The sequence below is a fragment of the Eumetopias jubatus genome, unplaced genomic scaffold (assembly GCF_037043125.1).
Source record: "Eumetopias jubatus isolate StellerSeaLion01/CBP00866 unplaced genomic scaffold, mEumJub1_p1.0 scaffold_9, whole genome shotgun sequence".
Classification (NCBI taxonomy): Eukaryota; Metazoa; Chordata; class Mammalia; order Carnivora; family Otariidae; genus Eumetopias; species Eumetopias jubatus.
The window spans coordinates 52875533-52895438 of NW_028274815.1; the positions used below are offsets into that span (position 1 = coordinate 52875533).

General features: G+C 47.3%; 1 protein-coding gene across 24 annotated transcripts in view; it reads left to right on the forward strand.

Moving 5' to 3' along the window:
• ASPRV1 (aspartic peptidase retroviral like 1) overlaps nt 1–19906 on the forward strand; it is a 107192-nt gene that overhangs the window by 82571 nt on the left and 4715 nt on the right. For 15 of the 24 annotated variants that reach the window (XM_088026475.1, XM_088026477.1, XM_088026476.1 and 12 more), the window contains 4 exons: nt 12219–12376; nt 13663–13771; nt 16249–16312; nt 16614–19496. The gene's annotated coding sequence lies outside the window, so the exon portion shown is untranslated. Of the gene's footprint in view, nt 1–2436; nt 2507–8966; nt 9556–9578; nt 10483–10553; nt 10701–12218; nt 12377–13662; nt 13772–16248; nt 16313–16613; nt 19497–19906 lie in introns of those variants that run through there. The other 9 variants (XM_088026478.1, XM_088026483.1, XM_088026481.1 and 6 more) reach the window with 9 other exon arrangements.

Below are 19906 nucleotides of genomic sequence, written 5' to 3' on the forward strand. Positions count from 1 at the left end.
AAGGCCTTTGTGTCAAGAGCTTAGATTTTCATCCTACAGGCAGAGGGGTGTTTTTTGAATATTTAGAAAACAAATACTTGTCAGGATGTTTACTGGGCTCTGGGGAATTAGGGTGAATGAAACCTGAGAAGCCATCATCCCGGTGTAGGGAGCTGGTAAGGAAGTAAGGAAACACACAGACACAAATGGTTATAGAAAGGGAGACGAACAGGGTGATGGGAAATAACAGGGTCCCATGAAAAAGTGAAAGAGGTACTTGGCTTACACTGGGGGAAGGCCTCTGTGAGGAAGTAATGGCTCAGTTGCAGCCTGCAGGTGAGGAGCCTTCTCGGCAGAGGCGCAGAGGTGGTGGCTTGGGCAAAGGCCACGAGGTGCAGAAGGCCCGGGGCAAGAGGCAGCTGAGAGAGGGGGTGGGAGTGGCTGAGCCAGCCCAGGGAGGGCCCGGGGACCAGGTGGGGCAGGCCTAGGGTAAGGATTTGGGATTTTATCCCAAGGGCAGTGACAGGCCATTGGAGTTTAAGCAGGTGTAGGTGTAGGGGTGTGGGGGGGGAGGGGGGAGAGAGATTATTTCTTTATTTTTAAGTGAAAGGATAAGTACATCCAGGGCAAGGATCAGTCAGGAGGTGCAGAGGAACGGAAGGAAGGGAGGCAGTGAGGGGCTATGGAAAGCCCACCCTTGTTTTCTGTGGATCCTGGAGCCTGGCTGTTTGGACCTGGGGTTGGGGATGGAAGTGACAAGAGATGCCCAGAGGATATGACACTTGGGGAAACACTGGTTTCTTCTGCCAGAGGGCGGAGAGTGGGGAGGAGAGTCTTTATTCTTCAGGATTCCTTTTCCTGGTTTCTTCTTATTCAGACCGGACTTCTGACTGAACACTGTGTTGCCACCTCTGCCTCTTTGTCCAGGCTGCTCACCCTCCCCGGAACACCATTCCTCCTCCTTTCTCTTTCTTCTTGACCCAAGGTGGCTCATCCCTCAAGGCCCAAAGGAAGGCCCACGTTCTCTATAAGGCTTTCCCCACCATTCCGGCCCCCCCTGTCCCTGCCAAGCCCAGCCCTGCACTGTCTGTGACCAGCAGGAATAGGAAGAATGGTGTTCCAGGCATGTGTTGTGACACTGCACTTTGGGGAACACTCTTCAGCTCCAGCTTCGAACAACACGAGAATCTTCCCCAAATCCCCTCCTACTCTCCTGGCTCCCAGTGAGAGACACACATGGCAGGGGCCCCAGTCAGTGTGTTCCAGTCAGCATGAGACCAGCTGTGAAGTCCCCAGAGGGGGTTCTGATGGCCTTCATGTCCCTCACCATCTGGGTCCAGTGATCCCTAGGCCCTGAGTGAGGAGGGTCTGGGGACTGATGTCAGAATCACCTCCTGGGGTTTGTTTGGATGAAGTCTGGGAAACTCTCATCCCACTTCCAAATGAGGGCTTTCTATTGCTTGACACAGTGGGCTGGTGACATAAAGGCTCAAGTTAAAGAAACTTTTAGGTGTCCCCATATGGACTTGCTGATCTGGGAGGCCTAAACCTACTCCAGGGGCAGCCTGTGATGAACAGACTCTGTCCTGAGCACACTTTTTTTTTTAAAGATTTTATTTATTTGAGAGAGTGAGCAAGAGAGAAAACAAGCTGGGGGAGGGGCAGAGGGAGAGAGAGAAGCAGGCTCCCTGCTCAGCAGGGAGCCCGACGTGGGTCTCGATCCCAGGACCCTGGGATCATGACCTGAGCTGAAGGCAGTCACTTAATCGACTGAGCCATCCAGGCACCTTGTCTTGAGCACACTTGTATCTAACCAGAGGTGGTAGTGGTAAGGGTTCTCAGTGCTGCCTTCCTACCTGCTGGGCAGCTGGGCTGCTCAGGAGAACCATTCACCACTGTTAACTGATCTTCTCCCACTGCCACCTATGCTGGACCACATGGAGAATTACCCTTGTGGGAAGCAGCCCAGCCATTACTCTCATCTGCAGGGCAGAGTCTTCTGTGTCTTTTGATTGGGATTTATATTAGATACCCTGTTTGTTTTCTCCAGTGAAGGCATCTGTATGTGGGGACATCCATGTCCCACTTGATAGGCAGGCCTCCCTTGGTCCCGGTCTCCACAGGTCTAGTCCAGGATGACTGCTTCCTTCTCTGAGTGTCCCTCTGGACTCCTCGCACTTAATTTATTGCCTGCCACATTGTCTCCATTTTAATTCTGGCCATCCCACACTTCCCCTCCAAGTGTAATGAAAATTCCACCCACCATTGTAGCATGATGGTGAGGCAAGTGAGCAGAAACAAATATACTTACAGATTTATATTTCTTCATGTTTTCTGGGATTAATGTTACTATCCGGGTCATGCCCAGGCCTGGATTCTGTCTACCCAGTTTTGCTGCATATCCCCTACCACAGCCTTGTGACAAAGGTTTAATTGCTTAATTGTCTTCTTCCCTAGTAGACTCTTAGCTCTCAGAGGGCAGCAACTGTTGCAGTCATCCTTCCTATCATTGGACCTGGCACATGAGGTCAGTTCTCCGTATGTATTTTCAGTGGACCATTGTATGAATTTAAACTTTTTTTTTTAAGATTTTATTTATTTATTTGACAGAGAGACACAGTGAGAGAGAGAGAGAGAGAACACAAGCAGGGGGAGTGAGAGAGGGAGAAGCAGGCCTCTCGCTGAGCAGGGAGCCTGATGCGGGGCTCGATCCCAGGACCCTGGGATCATGACCCGAGCCAAAGGCAGACACTTAAGAACTGAGCCACCCAGGCGCCCCTGAATTTAAACTTCTTAAGGGTAGAGACTGAGTTTTTCTTACCAGTTCCACATCTCATTCTAGCCCAGAGCTATGCTGATAATAAGGCTAATAGGTTGGCTATTGGATGGGAGTGCTGGAGAGTCACCTGGAAAAGTTTCTCAGGTCAAACTAGATTTTCATCCTCAAGGAAACAAAGAAACCCGAAGTCTAGACTCCCAAATATCTGGAGTGCCTGTCAGGAAGAGGTCAGACCCCATCACATGGGAGCTGTGATCCTGGGCATTGGGAAGGTCAGGTGTGGTAGGGTGGGGAAAACTTGGGTGGTGAAACAGGAGAGGGAACCAGTGGTGCTCAAGTGTCAGGAACTGAGGAATTTGGTTAACTCAGCTCTCTGCCCCCCAACGTCCACAAATTTAAAAGGAAGAGGAAGGGAAGGGAAGGGAGGGAATGGGAGGGGGAAGGAGAGAGAATGAGCCTGGGCTTGGAAGCTAAATCAAAGTGGATCTGAATCCCCTTTTCATCTCCTTTATTTTTTATTTAAAAAAATTTTTTTAAAGATTTTATTTATTTATTTGAGAGAGACAGAGAGTGCATGAGATGGGGGAGGGTCAGAGGGAGATGCAGACTCCTCACTGAGCAGGGAGCCTGACGTGGGACTCGATTCTGGGACTCCAGGATCATGACCTGAGCTAAAGGCAGTTGCTTAACCAACTGAGCCACCCAGACGCCTCATCTCCTTTAAATATGGAACTCCAAGACATGGTATTAATCTCTCTGAGTCCTAGTTTCTGCATCTGTGGAGTGAGCATTAGGTTAATACATATGATAGGTCCCACACTGTTCTTGGCACATGGTAGACACCCAGTAAGTAATGGGAATTATTAGTACCATGGCATCATGTTTCTTCTTTTTTTAAAAATTTTTTTTAAAGATTTTTTTTTTTAGTTACTTGACTGAGCGAGCAAGAGAGAGAGAGAGCGTGCGCATGAGCAGGGGGAGGGGCAGGTGGGGGGGGAGCAGACCCCCCCACTGAGCAGGAAGCCTGACTTTGATCCCAGGACCCTGGGATCATGACCTGAGCCGAAGGCAGACGCTTAACCATCTGAGATCATGACCTGAGCCAGAACCAAGAGTTGGAGGTTCAACCAACTGAGCCACCCAAGCACCTTGAGCATGCAACTATTGATCTCGGGGTCATGAGTTCAAGCCTCATGTTGGGCATACAGCTTACCTAAAAAAAAAAAAACAAAAAAAAAAAACACTAGCAGATTAAAACAAAACAAAATAAAAAAGAAACAGCATATTTTTTTTTAAGATTTTATTTATTTGACAGACACAGTGAGAGAGGGAACACAAGCAGGGGGAATGGGAGAGGGAGAAGCAGGCTTCCCGCCAAGCAGGGAGCCTGATGCAGGGCTCTATCCCAGGACCCTGGGATCATGACCCGAGCTGAAGGCAGATGCTTAATGACTGAGCCACCCAGGTATCCCTCTAACGCCTAGCATATTAAAAAAAAACTTATCAGAGATGTAGGTGAACATTTACTTATAAAGATACTGATGGGATCAGCCTCACATCAGGCTCCACACTCAGCTGGGAGTCTGCTTGAGATTCTCTCCTTCTCCCTCTTGCCCTCCCTCTACTTGCACTCTCTCTCTCTCTCAAATAAATAAATGTTTAAAAAAAAAAGTTGCATGCTCTACTGATTGAGCCAGCCAGGAGCCCCATATATCTCTGATAAGTTTTGAGGTAAAATCTTAGAAATGAAATTTCTGGGTAAAAGAAAGTGAACATTTAAAAAATAAATTTTTCATTTTGAAATAATTTTAGATTTACAAAAAGTTGCAAAGATAGTACGGAGAGTTCCCATGTACCCTTCACACAGCTTCCTCTAACTTTAATATCTTACCTAACCAGAGTATATTCATCAAAACTAATAAATTAACATTGGTACATTACTATTAACTAAGCTCCAGACTATATTTGGCTTTTATTAATTTTCTTACTAATGTCCTTTATCCATTATCCTTTATCCAGGATTCAGTCCAAGATGCCATGTTGTATTTAAGCATGTGAATATTTTTAAGGCTTTTGATGTGTCTCTGTGTGTGTATGTGTGTATAGGAAAGTTGTGTCAATTTATATTCCCATCAATAGTATATTAATACCTAAAAGGTATTATAGCAACAGCAATAACATCAATTTAGTGGGCATTTATTTTTCCTTTTTTATGTATATGGATATGTTATTAGATAATATATGCAGGAGAGTTTTAAAACCACTTCATAAATGAGAATGTTTAAATGGTATGATGCCAGCTATAGAAATAAACATACAGTTTTGGAAACAATGTTTGTCACTCTTTTTAAATATTGTTCTTTCTAGATTTTTTCTTTTTTTAATTAAAAAATTAAAAAATGTTAATTCCAGTATAGTTAACATACAGTGTTATATTAGTCTCAGGTATACAATATGGTGATTCAGCAATCCCGTACATCACCCAGTGCTCATCACAACAAGTGCTGTCTTAATCCCCATCACCTATTTCACCCATCCCCCCCCCCCTCAGTTTGTTCTCTGGCTTTTGGTTTGTCTCTTTTTTCTTTGTTCATTTGTTTTGTTTCTTAAATTCTGTATATGAGTGACATCATATGATATTTGTCTTTCTCTGACTTATTTCACTTAGCATAATATTCTCTAGCTCCATTCATGTTGTTGCAAACTGCAAGATTTCATTCTTTATTACAGCTGAATAACATTATATTTTATACACACACACACACACACACCACCTCTTAATCCGTTCATCTATCCGTCGACACTTGGGCTGCTTCCATACTTTGGCTACTGTAAATGAAGCTGCTTATAAACATAGGGGTGCATGTATCCCTTTGAATTAGTGTTTTTGTATTTTTGAGGTAAGTACCCAGTAGGGTGCTTGCTGGATCATAGGCTAGTTCTATTTTTAACCTTTTGAGGAACCTCCATACTGTTTTCCACAGTTGTTGCACCAGTTTGCATTCCCACTAACAGTGCATGAGGGTTCCTTTTTTTCCACATCCTCACAACAGTTGTTATTTCTTGTGTTTTTTATTTTAGCCATTCTGACAGGTGTGAGGTAATAGCTCATTGTGGTTTTGATTTGCATTTCCCTGATGATAAGTGATGGTGAGCACCTTTTCATGTGTCTGTTGGCTGTCTGTATGTCTTCTTTGGAGAAATGTCTCTTCATGTCTTCTGACCATTTTTTAAGTTAGTGAGCATTTCTTCATGGCTAGTGGGTTTACAGGTTTTTTTCATCTGTTTGGTAACCACTTGTACTTTTTGTTTTTGATTTCCCAAACATTTATAGGGGCTTTTATCAACGTCTAAGACTTTAGCTTCCATTCAAGCTGACATACAGCCAGTGTCCGGTAAACATCTAGAAAGCTAGCCCTGCATCCTGCAGTCACCAAGGCAGTGTCACCCAGGAAGGGGAGGCCCGCCAGATGTTTCCTGCAGGCCTTGTTTCTCCTGTAGAGGCCTGCCCAGGACTGTGGAACCCGGGTGACAGTGAAGTGTGCTCTCTGAGAGAGCAAGCTCTCCTAGTGACCCAGAGGCCAGCTATGTACAAAGAATGGTACAGGGTAGGCAGTGACATGTCATAAAGAGCACTGTCCAGGAGTCCAGGGAATGGGGGTTTCGTTCTGGTTCTCTTACTACTTGTGTGAACTTGAGCAAATCTGGTCCATTTTCTGGGGTCTCTTTTTATTTTTCATCTGGTTAATGGTCAGGATCTCAGAGACTGAATGGACTGTTGCAAAGCAGTTTGTAAAGCATTGTACGGATGGGTGATACGGTCATGGGAAATGCTGTCATGAAGAGGACTGAGTAGTGCCTTCTGTGGGTAGTATGACTCTCAGTCCACCACGCCAGGAGGGCAAGAAATGCTCCTGAGATCAACTCAGTTCCAGCCCTGAACTCCCGCGATGATATCTGGGTTTACATCCACTCACTGGGCAGATACTTGGCACCGTCCTCACCACCCAAGGGCAGGGACCCACATGCAGGCTCATTACCTAGAGTAGCGGGTCCAAGACTAGTTGGAATGGTGTAGCTCACACTGACACAAGCAAGCCTCCCCCCAGGGGTTCTGTCCCACCAACCCCTCCACTCTCCCCACAGAGTTGCTCCTACTTCTCTCTTTTTACCCCATAGGCCAAAAATTGGCTATGGAAAAAGAGAAAACCTCAAGACCTTGTGACCTTCCAAAGATGCATTCTATCCAACTTCCCTGATGAACTTGTTAGGAAATGGTATCTTAAGCCAGGTGTGGGGTTATATTCACTCAAAAATCATGTTGGGCAGAGCTCCTGGGTGGCTCAGTTGGTTAAGTCTCTGACTCTTGCTTTTAGCTCAGGTCATGATCTCAGGGTTGTGAAATCAAGCCCTGAGATCATGACCTGAGCTACGACCCTGTGTCCACACTCAGTGCGGAGCCTGCTTCTCTCTCTCTCTCTCTCTCTCTCAGCCTCTCCCCCTGCTCATGCTCTCTCTCAAATAAATAAGTAAATCTTTTAAAAAATCATGTTGGACCATTTCTTCTCATTTGTACTTAATAAGCCCTCCCTAGGTGGCACTGGGCCAAGCACTGTGAATATACTAGAAATCCAAGACAGAAGATCTAAAGCCCATCTTTCATTTTATAGATGGAAACAGGACAGCCTAGAGATAGATGCTAAGGAGCTCATTTAAGGTAACACAGCTACTTGGGGGCAGTTGTAGGTTTGGAACTTGAGGTTCCTGCCTTTCAGCCCTGTGCTCTTTCGATAGGTTCTTACACAATGTACAGTACGGTTGGTTGCAGGAGCAGGAACAATGGCTCTGGAACAATTATAGAACTCTTAGAGGGGAGCAGAGTTCCCCTTGCTGGTGATTTCCCACCCACAGTGGGCTTGCTGCCAGTGTTTTTATATTTTTACTTATAGATGCTTGTCCGGGAGTTGTAATTTTCTTTTGAGACACTGGGAAATCCCATAATTAAAAAAATGATTTGGTGAAATTGAATTCCTACATTTTTGCCCAGTTTGTGCTTCTTCAGAGTGAGTGTGTGTGTGTGTGTGTGTGTGTGTGTGTGTGTGTGTGTGTGTGTGTTATGGGGGGCATTCTAGCACTTCCTGTCCTCAGACAATTTCACATAGGTTGATCTGGGTTAGGGCTCTCCATATGTGCTTTGACAGGGCACAGTGACAAAGAGGAAAGTAGGAATGAAGTGTGGAGAAGAGTTAACTCAGGGCCATATGGAAAGGAGATGTGATCTTACTGACTGGGACACTCTGAATGTGGAGGGAGAGGGAGTCTGCATGGCTATTCACTGGTGGGGTGAGGTGGGGTCTCAGGGTGAGAAGAAAGAGGCTGATAAGGGTTTTTTTTTTTTAACCCAGAAGTGTCCAGGTTTTGAAGGCTCCTGACTCATTGTCAGTATCAGTCATTCATTCACTCAGATAATTCTGGAGAACATTCAACAAATAATGATCTAAAATCACGTCTGGGCAAAGGCCCTGTGTCAGGTTCCAGGGAGGATGTGTTCTATGTCCAGGGATATGTCTTGGTTGGTCTCTGTGGTATAGGAGAGAATAGTCTCCTCCAGGTCCCATGGCCTGTGTGAGGGCTCCCAACTCAATGTCATTGGCTCTGGAGCTCACTCCTAGCTCCCGGGTCAGGATGGGGATGAAGACTGCACCATCCACACTGCTGCATCACCAAGATCAGATTGGAGGGAGCAAGGTACTGTGGGGCTGGGCCTGGCTTCTAAGGAAAAGTATTACCGCAGTGCCTCTGAGAAGCCAGTGGGCCTTCAAGAAGCAGGGGTTGGAGGATCATGGTTTTCCATCCCTCTCTGATTCACAGTGGACTTTTTGTTAGAGAAGATGAAAACCAGGCCCACTATCTGGAAAAGAACTCAGATTTGGATCTCATGAGAGATCAGAATAAAGTCTCAAGACAGAAGGGTGGGGAACTTGGTGCAGGCAGGGATATAGGCCTGAGGTGGCCAGTCCTGGGTCAGAGCCTCCCTGGGCCACACAGTGAGGAGAGACAGCACTGGGTGGGGCAGAACCACGCTTGGGTCACATTTCTAACTCCTGTGTTTTTGGAGCTATGAGTTGGACAGATTTTATCTTGCCTGTTTTGACCCTCCATGAGGCAACAGCTGGGGGCCAGGGGAGAGACAGAGAGCAGCAAGCATGCTGGTTCTTCTTTTGGCCCATTTAGCAATTTCCTGTAATTTTTGAGCAAGAACAGGTATAACCCTTTGTACCCTGAGGTGTGCAGTCTCCAACATATATGCCTGTGGCCCTGAGGCCATCTAGAAATTGACCCTGGCTCAGTCCAATCAAGAACAAATTCATTGACCACGGGGAAAGGTCAAGCGTATATTATATATGCGGCCTTGGCCAGGCTCTTGCATTCTTCTGGCTGTTCATTAAGCAAATAGTTTTGGGGCACTTATTTTGTGCAATGTGCAGTGAAGGTCAAGGTCCACATTTTACCCATGAAGACATGGGACCACAGGGAGAAAGCCACGACCTGGCCTCAGTTTCTAAGTGAGTGAAGCTGGTGGCAGTTTCTTGGCAAATTCAAATGTATCTGCTGCAAACAGATCCTTTTCCTCAAGTAATTCTGGGTGCTTTCCAAACTTACCAGTTCCCTCAAGAATGGGGGAAGAGGCCAGGAAGCTCTCCAGGAAGAGGAACAGAATGGTCGAAAGCCTTCTGTTAAAGGGAGCAAGGTCCCTTTAAAAAGCTGAGGGAAGACAGTGTGACAAGGAAGGGAAGGTGAGTTTGCAGGTTGGGCTCTTGGTGGGTAAGTGGGGTCTCTCTGAGCCTCATTCACGATCGCACTTCACCATCCCTTCTCTTCACCTAGGACACCCCCTTCCTTCCTCAGATCTCAGTTCAGACATCCTAGCTTCCAAGGAAAACTGCTACCATAGCTACTGAGAAGCCAGTGCGCCAGTTCCATTACGCAGCATCTTGATTCTTACCCTATATCTCTCCATTATATTTCTCAAATCAATCTTTCTGAAAGACCTGTAATTCTTTTTTTTTAAGTAGGCAGGGCTTGAACTCACCACCCTGAGATCAAGACCGGAGCTGAGATGGAGTTGGACACTTAATCGAATGAGCCACCCAGGGGCCCCAAGGCCTGTAATTCTAGACTGGGAAGACTTCCATTGCTCCCCATTGCCTTCATCACTATCAGAATCACACTTTTTCAAGCTTTCTCCATGTGCCAGTTAAAACCCCTCTAGATCTGGTCTTGCCTTCCTTCATGGTCTTCTCTTGACCCCCAAGGGCTAGCTAAAGTGAATCACATGTAGTGGCCTGCATTCTCATGCCTCAGGGCCTTTGTACCATCTTCCTGGAGCACTCTTCCCACATTCCTCACCTAGCCAACTCCTACTCATTCTTCAAAGCTCAGATCAAGGGCTACAGCCCCCAGGAGACTTTGTAAGGGCATCCCTCTTCTGCTCTTCCCCAGCACCCTCCACAGAGTTCTGTCTGTCAGGGGGCTGATTGCCCCAGTTCTGTTTCCCCTATTAGAGCTTTCTAAGAGCCTAGCTCATTTCTGCATCCTCGGTACTTAGCATAGAATCTGACACATAGCAATAAATAAAAATCAGTACTGAAGAAATGCATGAGTGAACAAACGAATAAATTCTGCTTGCAGTTGGGGTGCTCACTAGGGAGATAATATTTGAGGTGAGTCCAAAAGAATGGCTAAGAATTTGTGAAGCAGGAATTTTAATTTTAGGGACAGGGAATGGCATGGGCCAGGCATGGAGGTTTGGGAGAATGGGATGTGTTAAGGGAACTACCACTAGTTCTGTAGTTGAAGCAGAAGTTGAGTGTGCAGGATATGCCAGAGATGGATCTGGAGAGACAGGACAAGGAACACGGACTAGTCTGGACTTTGCCCGGTACAGAACAGGGCAGGACAGAGTGCTTTTGACGCCATGAGGAAAGTGGGCAGGAATGGGCAGTGCCAGACCGTAGGAGACTGGGAAGAAGGCAATGGGGGTGTGAGCCTGAGCAGCCAGGGGATAAAGAGCAGGGACAGACTTGAGTGGGCTTTAGATGACCGTGACCTGCAGCCAGAGGAGGTGTGGGGCTTGTGGGATGGTGACACTGTGGTTTCTGGCTTGGGTTCCTGTGTAGCTGGTGAAGCCATTCCCCAAGATGTGAGCCTGGAGAGGAGCAGATTTGAGAGCAAGAAAATGAGTTCAATTTTGCTTATAGGACCTGAAAAATGTACATTGGGAGGGGCCATCAGGTTTGGAGAGCTTTTTGAGGTCCCTGTTCAAGGCAGACCTGGGGCGATGGGGTCAGATCCAGGTGTGCTCAGATGATACTAGCTCCCAAGAGCTGATGTAAATATTCAGGATGCGAGACAATAGTTAAACCTGCCTATTAACTAAAAAAATTACATTAGGGGGTGGAGAAAAATTAAATGACATAAAATTACAATTAAGTAAATTATATTAAAAACAAAGGTACTCAAATTATCACTTCTAAGAATTTCAGAATATTTTATTCTTGATGGCTTTAAGATTATTTACATTTGTTATGTCTCTGGAAATGCTATATGATGTTGTTTTACTGTGCTTTTCTTCCTAATTCCACATTCAGTGGCATCACATTGGTAGCTTGAAATCAGCCATAGTGGGAATATTTGCACCATGGAAATTGACAAACACCACACATTGGGGCCTGATTTATTGCTTTGTTGACTGCCTTGACTTAGGAAAATTATGGAGAAAATGTTAATAATGCACTTTGACTTCCATATATCTTGTGCCTATAGCCATTATGTTGTGAATGGTACAGAGAAATTGAGCAGATGTTCTCCCAGTATTCAAAAAGTATTACAGGATTCGGTAAAGAAGTTGCTTACACCATTGACAAAGGAGTGAATTTGCAATATGTATCTTTGTTGTTTCACTTTTTCTTATTAGTCGGCATAAGCAAAAATATCAACCAATATTCACGTTAGAACTACACTCATTTGTCAAGTATAATTATAGGTTAGTTATGGATTTAGCAGGTTGGTAAAAATCAGTGAAAGCTTTCTGTAAGACTCAATTTGCTATATGCAATTTACAGTATAGACTACTGTATATTTTATTTATTTATTTATTTATTTATTTATTTAAAGGTTTTATTTATTTATTTGACAGAGAGAGACACAGCGAGAGAAGGAACACAAGCAGGGGAGAGGGAGAGGGAGAAGCAGGCTTCCCGCTGAGCAGGGAGCCTGATGTGGGGCTGGATCCCAGGACCCTGGGATCATGACCTGAGCTGAAGGCAGACACTTAACGACTGAACCATCCAGGCACCCAAGACTACTGTATATTTTATTGCTACTTGTAAATTGCTAAACATCCTTTACATCAGTGAAGTTTAAAATGAACTCATAGGTGATTACATTTTTTCTCCAGAGTGCCTGTTGTTATGTATTTACCAGCATACCACTGGGCAGATTGCCTTAGGCTGAGGAGTGACCAGAGACCAGATTGGACTCTTTGGAAAGATTTCCAGAAGAGGGAGGGAATCATCGATGGAAAGAAGCTTCCATCAGTGGAGGGACTAGGGGCGGGTAAGTGAGGCTCAGGTGGAGGGATTGGGCTGGAGGGAGAGTTCTGAGAAAGGATGTAGAAGTGAAGAGAGCCTGGGGTGGGAAGCAGCTGGGCCCCACTATTTCCTCTGCCAGGGAGGGTGCAAGCTGTGTCCTGAGAGTGAGAGGCAGACGGGTGAGGAGGTGAGGTGGGGTGAAGGTTTGGCCCAAGTGGGCAGCGAGGGACACAGAGGAGGGGCCTGGGAGGATGAGGCTGACTCAGGAAGCCAGCAGAGACCACAGCGACAGAACTGTAACCGTGAGGGCGACAAGATGGGGTGTGAACCAGATTCCGGCCACAGGCCAAGCGCTGCCATGAGGATTGCTGTATTATCTCCCAGGACAATCCTAGAGGAAACCAAGGCTGGGAGAGGTTAAGTCCTTATCCAGAGCCCACAGCCAGTTAGTGGCTGAGTCAGGATGCGAACTCAGGCACCAGGCTCTGTTGACAAGGCAGGAGGCTGCACTGTGGCACTTCTCTCCTTGGCAGAGCCCCTCAGACTATGCAAATAGGAATCTCTTCAGGGCAGAGATAGGCAGGGTGGGTGTGGCCGCATGTCAAGGGCTTACGGGCATCAAAGTTCTGGGAAAGCCTCCCCAGCCTGTTACCCAAGGCTGGTGTCTGCCTCCCAGCACATGCTTGCTGCGCCACTCCACAGTGTCTACTGGAAGTTAATAATAATGAATTGGGGCTTGCATTTTTTAAGAATATCTTTGTTACTTTATTTTCTAATAATTCATTTTATTGTATTTTTAAAAAATAAAGTACATGACAGATTGGGAACTTACAAAGTTGGTCCTTCCCCTTAGAATATTTGAGAAGCACTATTATAACCCACCCTTATTTTATTTTATTTTATTTTATTTTATTTATTTTTAAGTAATCTCTATGCCCGATGTGGGGCTTAAACTCACAACCCCGAGATTAAGAGTCTCATGCTCCACCAACTGAGCCAGCCAGGCGCCCCTCTAACCCCCGCTTCTAATCCCATTGCTCCCTTGCTAGAAACCTTTAGTGATCCCCACTGGCTGTAGCAGAGGTTTCAAATGGTGTGTGGGGGGGCAGTTTGTGGAACTTAATTGAATGTGTCATTACCAGCATTAAAAAAAAGAAAAGGCAAGTGAATTAGAAGATATCAGATGATATTACAGGTAGTAAAATATTTTTACAAAAAAATTTTTGTTTCAGTTACTTATATATTTCATGTATTATAATGCAGATGTGTACTAGCATATGATGAAAAATGTTTGTCTTTCTATGCTTACAGTAAATAAAAATGTTTGAATGCCACTGTTCAGCAGCTACAGACGGAATCACCAGGCCTGATATTCCAAGTCTGGAGGAGAGAGTGACCACTGAGGAAGAGCAGAGTAAAGGTGAGCAGGGTTTGGAGGACACCCAACTTATGGATGAACAGAGGGAACAATATGAGCAAAGTCAGAAAGACTTTCATGCCTAGATTGTGTCTCCAACTTTAAGAGGGCCTGGGTCATGCCACTGGGAGCTTGCAGGCAGCATAAGGGTTATAGTCTCTGTGATGGGAGCTTAGGGGGGAGCCCCTAAGTCTGCCAGGGAAATCAAGGGAGACTTCCCAGAGGTGGCAGTGCCTTAGATGGGAAGAGTTGGGGTTCTCCAGAACAGGCCTGTGGGGAAGGCTTGCCTGGTCAGGTGAATGGCTTATGAAAAGGCACAAGCAAGCCCATCATGTCTGGGGAACCATGAGCCACTTGGTGTAGGCGGAGCATGAGTTAGGGAGGAGGCCTTCACGTGCTATGTTGTGAGTTGAGATTTTATTTTGGGATGAGCAGCCATGGAGGAATTTTGAGCAGAAGGATGACATGAGTGGCCTTACATCTCAGGACGCGGGTGGCCGTGAGGAGAGTGGATTAATGGGGAGGAGATCTGCAGCACCATCACTGCAGTGGTGGGGCCTGAAGGAAGGCAGTGTGGGTGCAGGGGCAGGAGGACTCGGGAGGAGGAGCTGGCCGACTGTGATCACCCGTCCATGAGGGGATTGGGCTCTGAGAAGAGGGAGGAGGTGAGGGTGCCCCCGCTGTGGTTGACTCAGGAAACTGGCTGGCTGGTGGTACCTTCTACCCAGAAAAAGAACACAGGGGGCTGCGAGGGCCTGGGGAGAAGATATAACGAGTTCACTGTTCAAAGGGGCACCTGGCTGGCTCAGGTGATAGAGCATGCAACTCTTGATCTTGGGGTCATGAGTTTGAGCCCCACGTTGCATGTAGAGATTACTAAAAAAAAAATAAAAGACTTAGAACCAAATGGAAGCGGCAGCTGTAGGTGGATGTGGCGGTGGGCAATGGGAGCAAAGCAGAGAGGTTAGGCCCAGGGTACAGTCTGGGGAGAGTGCAGAGTGAGAGAGAGGGCGCTATCGAGGGGCGAAAGGAGCCCACAGGAGACTGAGGAGAGTGGTCTTGGAGGCACAAGATACAGAAACTTGGGTCCCGGGACCCAATGGGACAGAAAAGACTTAGAAGGAAAAGCAGTGATACAGATGCTTCAGAAAAGCAAATTCCTTGAAGGAGTCATGGGATGTGGCCATTGGGAGGCCACTGATGTGCTGGGCAGGGATGCAGTGGGGGGTCGGGGGCAGGAGCCAGGGGCTTTGGGGGTGAGTGGGGTGACACAGTGAGGCAGGCAGGAAGCAGAGCTGCACCTTTGTGCAAATCAGAAAGGTGGGCTCCTTCCTCCAGGCCCTCATTCCGGCACGCTGGCCTGGCCAGAGGATGCGGGCTGGACTTCAGCCCTTCTAGGGGGAATCATTGACCAAGGGGGTTGCTGGACAATGTGAGGGATATATTTTTTAAGACGTGAGAAACTGGTACATGTTGACTTGGCTGAGAGAGGGGAACCCATGACAAAAAAAAAAAAGGTATAGGACAGGGACACCTGCAACAAGCAGTTGGGTGGGCAGGTGCGGGGGAGGGGTTGGTGCACGCAGCCAGGCAGGAAGGTGCATGCTTCTGGTGCATCAGGGGCAAGGCTGGTGTTGCTGCCATGGGGATGGGGCCGGGACTGAGGAGGAGCAGGGTTGTGTGCTGAGCCCAGAGCCTGGGGCCCAGTGTGCAGGTCAGTCTTGCTGGCAAGAGTTAGCTGAGAATCTCTTCAGGGGGGCCTGGGAGAGGATGCTGAGCAGGGACACTGAGACACAGCTGAGACTGCCTGTCCCGGGGCACCAGTGGTTGCACTGCCCAGGACTGGGTGACATCTAGACTGCCCAGGCTTTGGGCCTAGAACTGGGCAGACCAGCCTGGAGAGGGTCTTGGCACAGAGCTTTAGTTTACTTATTTTACTTTTTACTATGGAAAATTTTCAAACACACCCAAAAGTTGTGGGAAACTGAAATGAACCCTCTTGTACCTATCATCAACCTTCAGTGATTATTATGATTGTCAATGTTATTGTATGACTTCCCCCTGTAAGTACCTTTTTAAAAACTTTACAAAAATCATTTAATAGATTTTATTTTGGGGGCACCTGGGGGGCTCAGTTGTTAAGTGTCTGCCTTTGGCTCAGGTCATGATCCTAGGGTCCTGGGATCGAGCCCCGCATCGGGTTCCCTGCTCAGTGGGGAGTCGGCTTCTCCCTCTCCCACTCCCCCTGCTTGTGTTCCCTCTCTCGCTTTGTCTCTCTCTGTCAAATAAATGAATAAAATCTTTTAAAAAAATAGATTTTATTTTTTAGCGAAGTTTTAGGTTCACAGCAAAATTGAGCAAAAGGTATAGAGAGATTTCCCACATATCCCTGTTTGAAAACTTTATTTGGAAATAATTTTAAGCTTACAGAAATTGTAAGAACAAGTTTCTTTATTTTTAAATAATGTTTTTCTTACTAGAGAATATATTCTCAGAATGTATATGGAAGAAAATTAAGATCATTCATGAGCCTACCACCCCAAAGTAAGTACTATCACTGTTTTGGTGTATTTCCTTCCAGTCTTTTTTCTGTGCTTTTATGTACATATTTTTAACTGGATTTTTTTTATCCAGAAAACTACTCCATCCCCCAAAACCTTCCTGTCTGGTGTGTCCATATGAACTGGCTCAGTCCCAGGGCCCTCACCCCCAAAGCCCTCCACAGAGACTGTAGAGAGCAACCACAACTGATTCAAGTCTGTGGTTTGTGGGTACCCTCATTCTTTGGTTTCAGTGCCAATGCAGGTTTCCCCTTAACATTATTTTCATTTTTGTTTTTCTTGAGTAATATAGGTTGATTTCCATGGGATGCGTTGCCCAATGCTCCTTGGACCACTGTCTTGCCCACCTTCCACACTCATCTCTGGATTCGGGACATCTGTGTCTGAGCCTGTCTCCCCAGCTCACCTGAGCACTGTGTGAGGGTAGGGCCCCGCTGATTCATCTCAATGTGAGACACAGTTGGCCTCAAGAAATATGTATGGAATTGACTCAACCCACTTATTTGGCATTACCCATTCCCATCTGTGCTGCAGACTTGCCTTACACTAATTTATAGCCAGCAGCATGGTGTCTGGCACACAGTAGGTGCTCAATAAATGTTTGTTACTGCTACTCCCAATAACTTGGGGATTTCTGTACATGTTAGGGCTCTGCTGTTTTTTCCTCCTTCCCTTTCCCACCTCCCCCCACTTCTTCCAGATGGTAAAGAAATGACACCACTTTGACATGCCAGAGGGAAGGTGCCCCAGCTTTGTCTCTGTCTTCTGTAAGTTAGGAGCAAAGCTAAGTTGGCAGTGGATTCACAAGAAGCAGCTCCCTGCTCTGAGGCTATTTTATATGTTTGCATTGCTCACAATACCAGTTATCATTAGCAGCAATTAAAACTATTTCAGGATCAGTTCAAAGCTGCCTTTGAGGTATTTTAAGTTGGACCAAAGTCTCCATGTGTCTAGCTCTAAGCCAAGTTTCCTGGTGTCATTAGAAGCCCACTTGTATTTGGAGAATACCCAATCTGTATATTTTGATTGCCTGAATGTTTCATAAATTTCAGGGGTGTTTGCCACAAGTGGGTCAGTGTCCCCAGAGCTGTTGAGACTGTCTTACAAGTCCCACTCCCACCCTCAATTAAGTGAAGGGGACCATGGAGATGGGAGAGGAGGAGGGGGTCTGCCGGGCCCCTCTGGCCAGGCGGAACCCCTGGGCTCAGAGGGAGGGTAGCAGAAATCAGAGCAGGAAGAGATGAGGGCTTGGTCTAGGGTGGGGGCATCAGGGCTTGGGAAGAAGGTGGGAACCCACTTGGAGGGCAGGCTGTGGGGAGGGGAGAAGGGAGGCCTTCAGAACACCTTAAGTGATATTCATATTTGCTTGAAAGATAAACATAGGGAAAGAACCACTTTTGGCCTATTGAACTTGTAGGGAGTTAGTCAGTAATGTGTTCTGACTCTTGGTTGGCCATGGCCCTGACCCCAGGCCTGGAGGACTGGCAGTAGCACTGAGGCCTGAGATCACTGTTCCCGAAACACTTCCAGGACCCTTTGGGACCCTCCAGGGCCACGATTGGCACCAGGCATCTTGCTGCCTGCTGACAGAGTAGGTTCAGCTGGTGGGCTGTGCTGGGCGGTTTTCTGGTAGAAGGGTTCTGAACTGATGGTAAAGGAGGGTGAGGGCAATCCAAATGGGCAAAGAGAGGTTCTGGAACAGTGGAGAACTAGGGAAGGGCCTCACGGGCAGAAGTGCCTGTTCAGTCAGGGCAGTGGCAGGGACCAAGAAGGAGGACCAGTTAAGGAAAAGCTATCTCTGCTAAGTGTCTTTAGCCATGACTGTTGTGAGGACTGGGTACTTCCTGCTTGGGAACGGCAGTGCTGGTAGTCTGAGGCTTTGTGGCTTGAGAATAGGGAACCTGCTGGTGCCTTGGGTTTCCCCACACGTGTTGCTTTGGTCAGAGCCCACCAGCCGCACCTTGGTCTCTGATCTGAATCCGTAATTAGATTTTTGTGCAGAATTCACCTCTTTGCCCTTCTTTTCAGCTTGAAGACCCAATGCCAGGCCCCACTGAAGCAGAACGTCAGAACCAGCTGTGGCTCCTGCTCCTAGGAGCTGTACCATCAACCCTACACACCCATGCACCCGCACCAGCCCCGGGACGGGGCCTCAGCACAGGCAGTGGGGGATTGCGCAGGAGGGGGGCCGGCAGTGAGGGCCTTGCTCATGGTGGTGAGTGCCCAGAGAGGGGAGGAGGGGAGGCCCCTGTGTCCTTGGCCCCGCACAGTCGAGGGGAGATGGCAGGATGACCCACTTTCAGAGCGGCATGGCTGTGACTGGGATTGCTTCACATGGTCAGTCTGCATATACATGTCCATCTTAAACTCTTCAAAACGGGCTGTTAAACATCTGTATCCTGTTTTCATTAGCTTGTAAGCCATGGTGATGGGGACCTGCCTAGTTCTCTGAGCCAACAAGTGTGCCCAGAGGCTAATAAACAGCAGGTGCCTCCAATAAATCTGATTTTAATACTCAGTGTAAATGTGTGTGCAAATACATCTGAGAAATGAAAGGTGGGAGCTGAATTCTATATGCAAGTTACACAATTTCATAGCCATTTTGAACTGAGAACTGTAGTGTGACTGTGCATGGATGGTGTAGGGTTTACATGTACAGGAGGTGTGTGCAGCGTGCAGGGAGGACAGCCTATATGAGTGTGGTGCGAAGGGGTACGTGCGTGTGTGGATGGGGATGGGGATGTGGAAGAGAAGTCCCCATCAAACCAGGTGGAGACAACACCAGCTATGTACTTTATAGGGCCTGGGTCAGAATGAAAGCATGGGATCCCTCGTTCAAATTTATTGGGAATTTCAGGATAGTGCAGCGCCAAAGCCAGGTTGGCCTTTCTGAGTGCAGAGCCCCACGTGATGTCATACGCTAAACACCCACGGAGCCTGCCCAGGCTGGAGAATGTGGACCTCTGGTCTCCCCTCAGCCTTCCCGTGCTGCCCTGGTAAATCCTTGAATCCCTTTGCTCTCTCCCCATCCAGGTCTCAGGGTGACCCTGATTTGGAGGATGGGGGTGCTAGCCAGAGGCAGCCTGGAGAGGAGCTGCAACTGGTGGCCCGTGCATCTTCTAATCCTCCTTACATTTCAGTTGGAACCTCATCACGGGCACCATAAGGTGTGTGTCTCTCAGCTCTTTGCTCAAAACAGTCTCCTGAGGACATCCAGGCCCCCTTGCCCCCACTGCCCACCGAGGGCTTCAGTTCTTGGGGGCCTGATGGGCTCTCTACTGATCTTGTGCATAGCACAACTGCCCGGGGGGGAAAACGGCAGAGGGGGCCAGGGAGCTGGGGGCAACAATGGGCCAGCAGAGCTCACAGCCCCAGATTCTCAGTGAGGGGTTGTGGAGGGTGGGGATTCCCTAGGTCCTTCCTGTTTATTGTCCTGGTTTGCCTCCTTTCCGGTTGAGTATGGTGTGCCTGCTTCAGAGCACACTCAGGAGATGCTGATGGATAATAAAGAGGGTGTTCCTGCCCCAATACCTATACTTGTCAATAATTAACCATGATTTCCTAGGTTCTGGGAGGA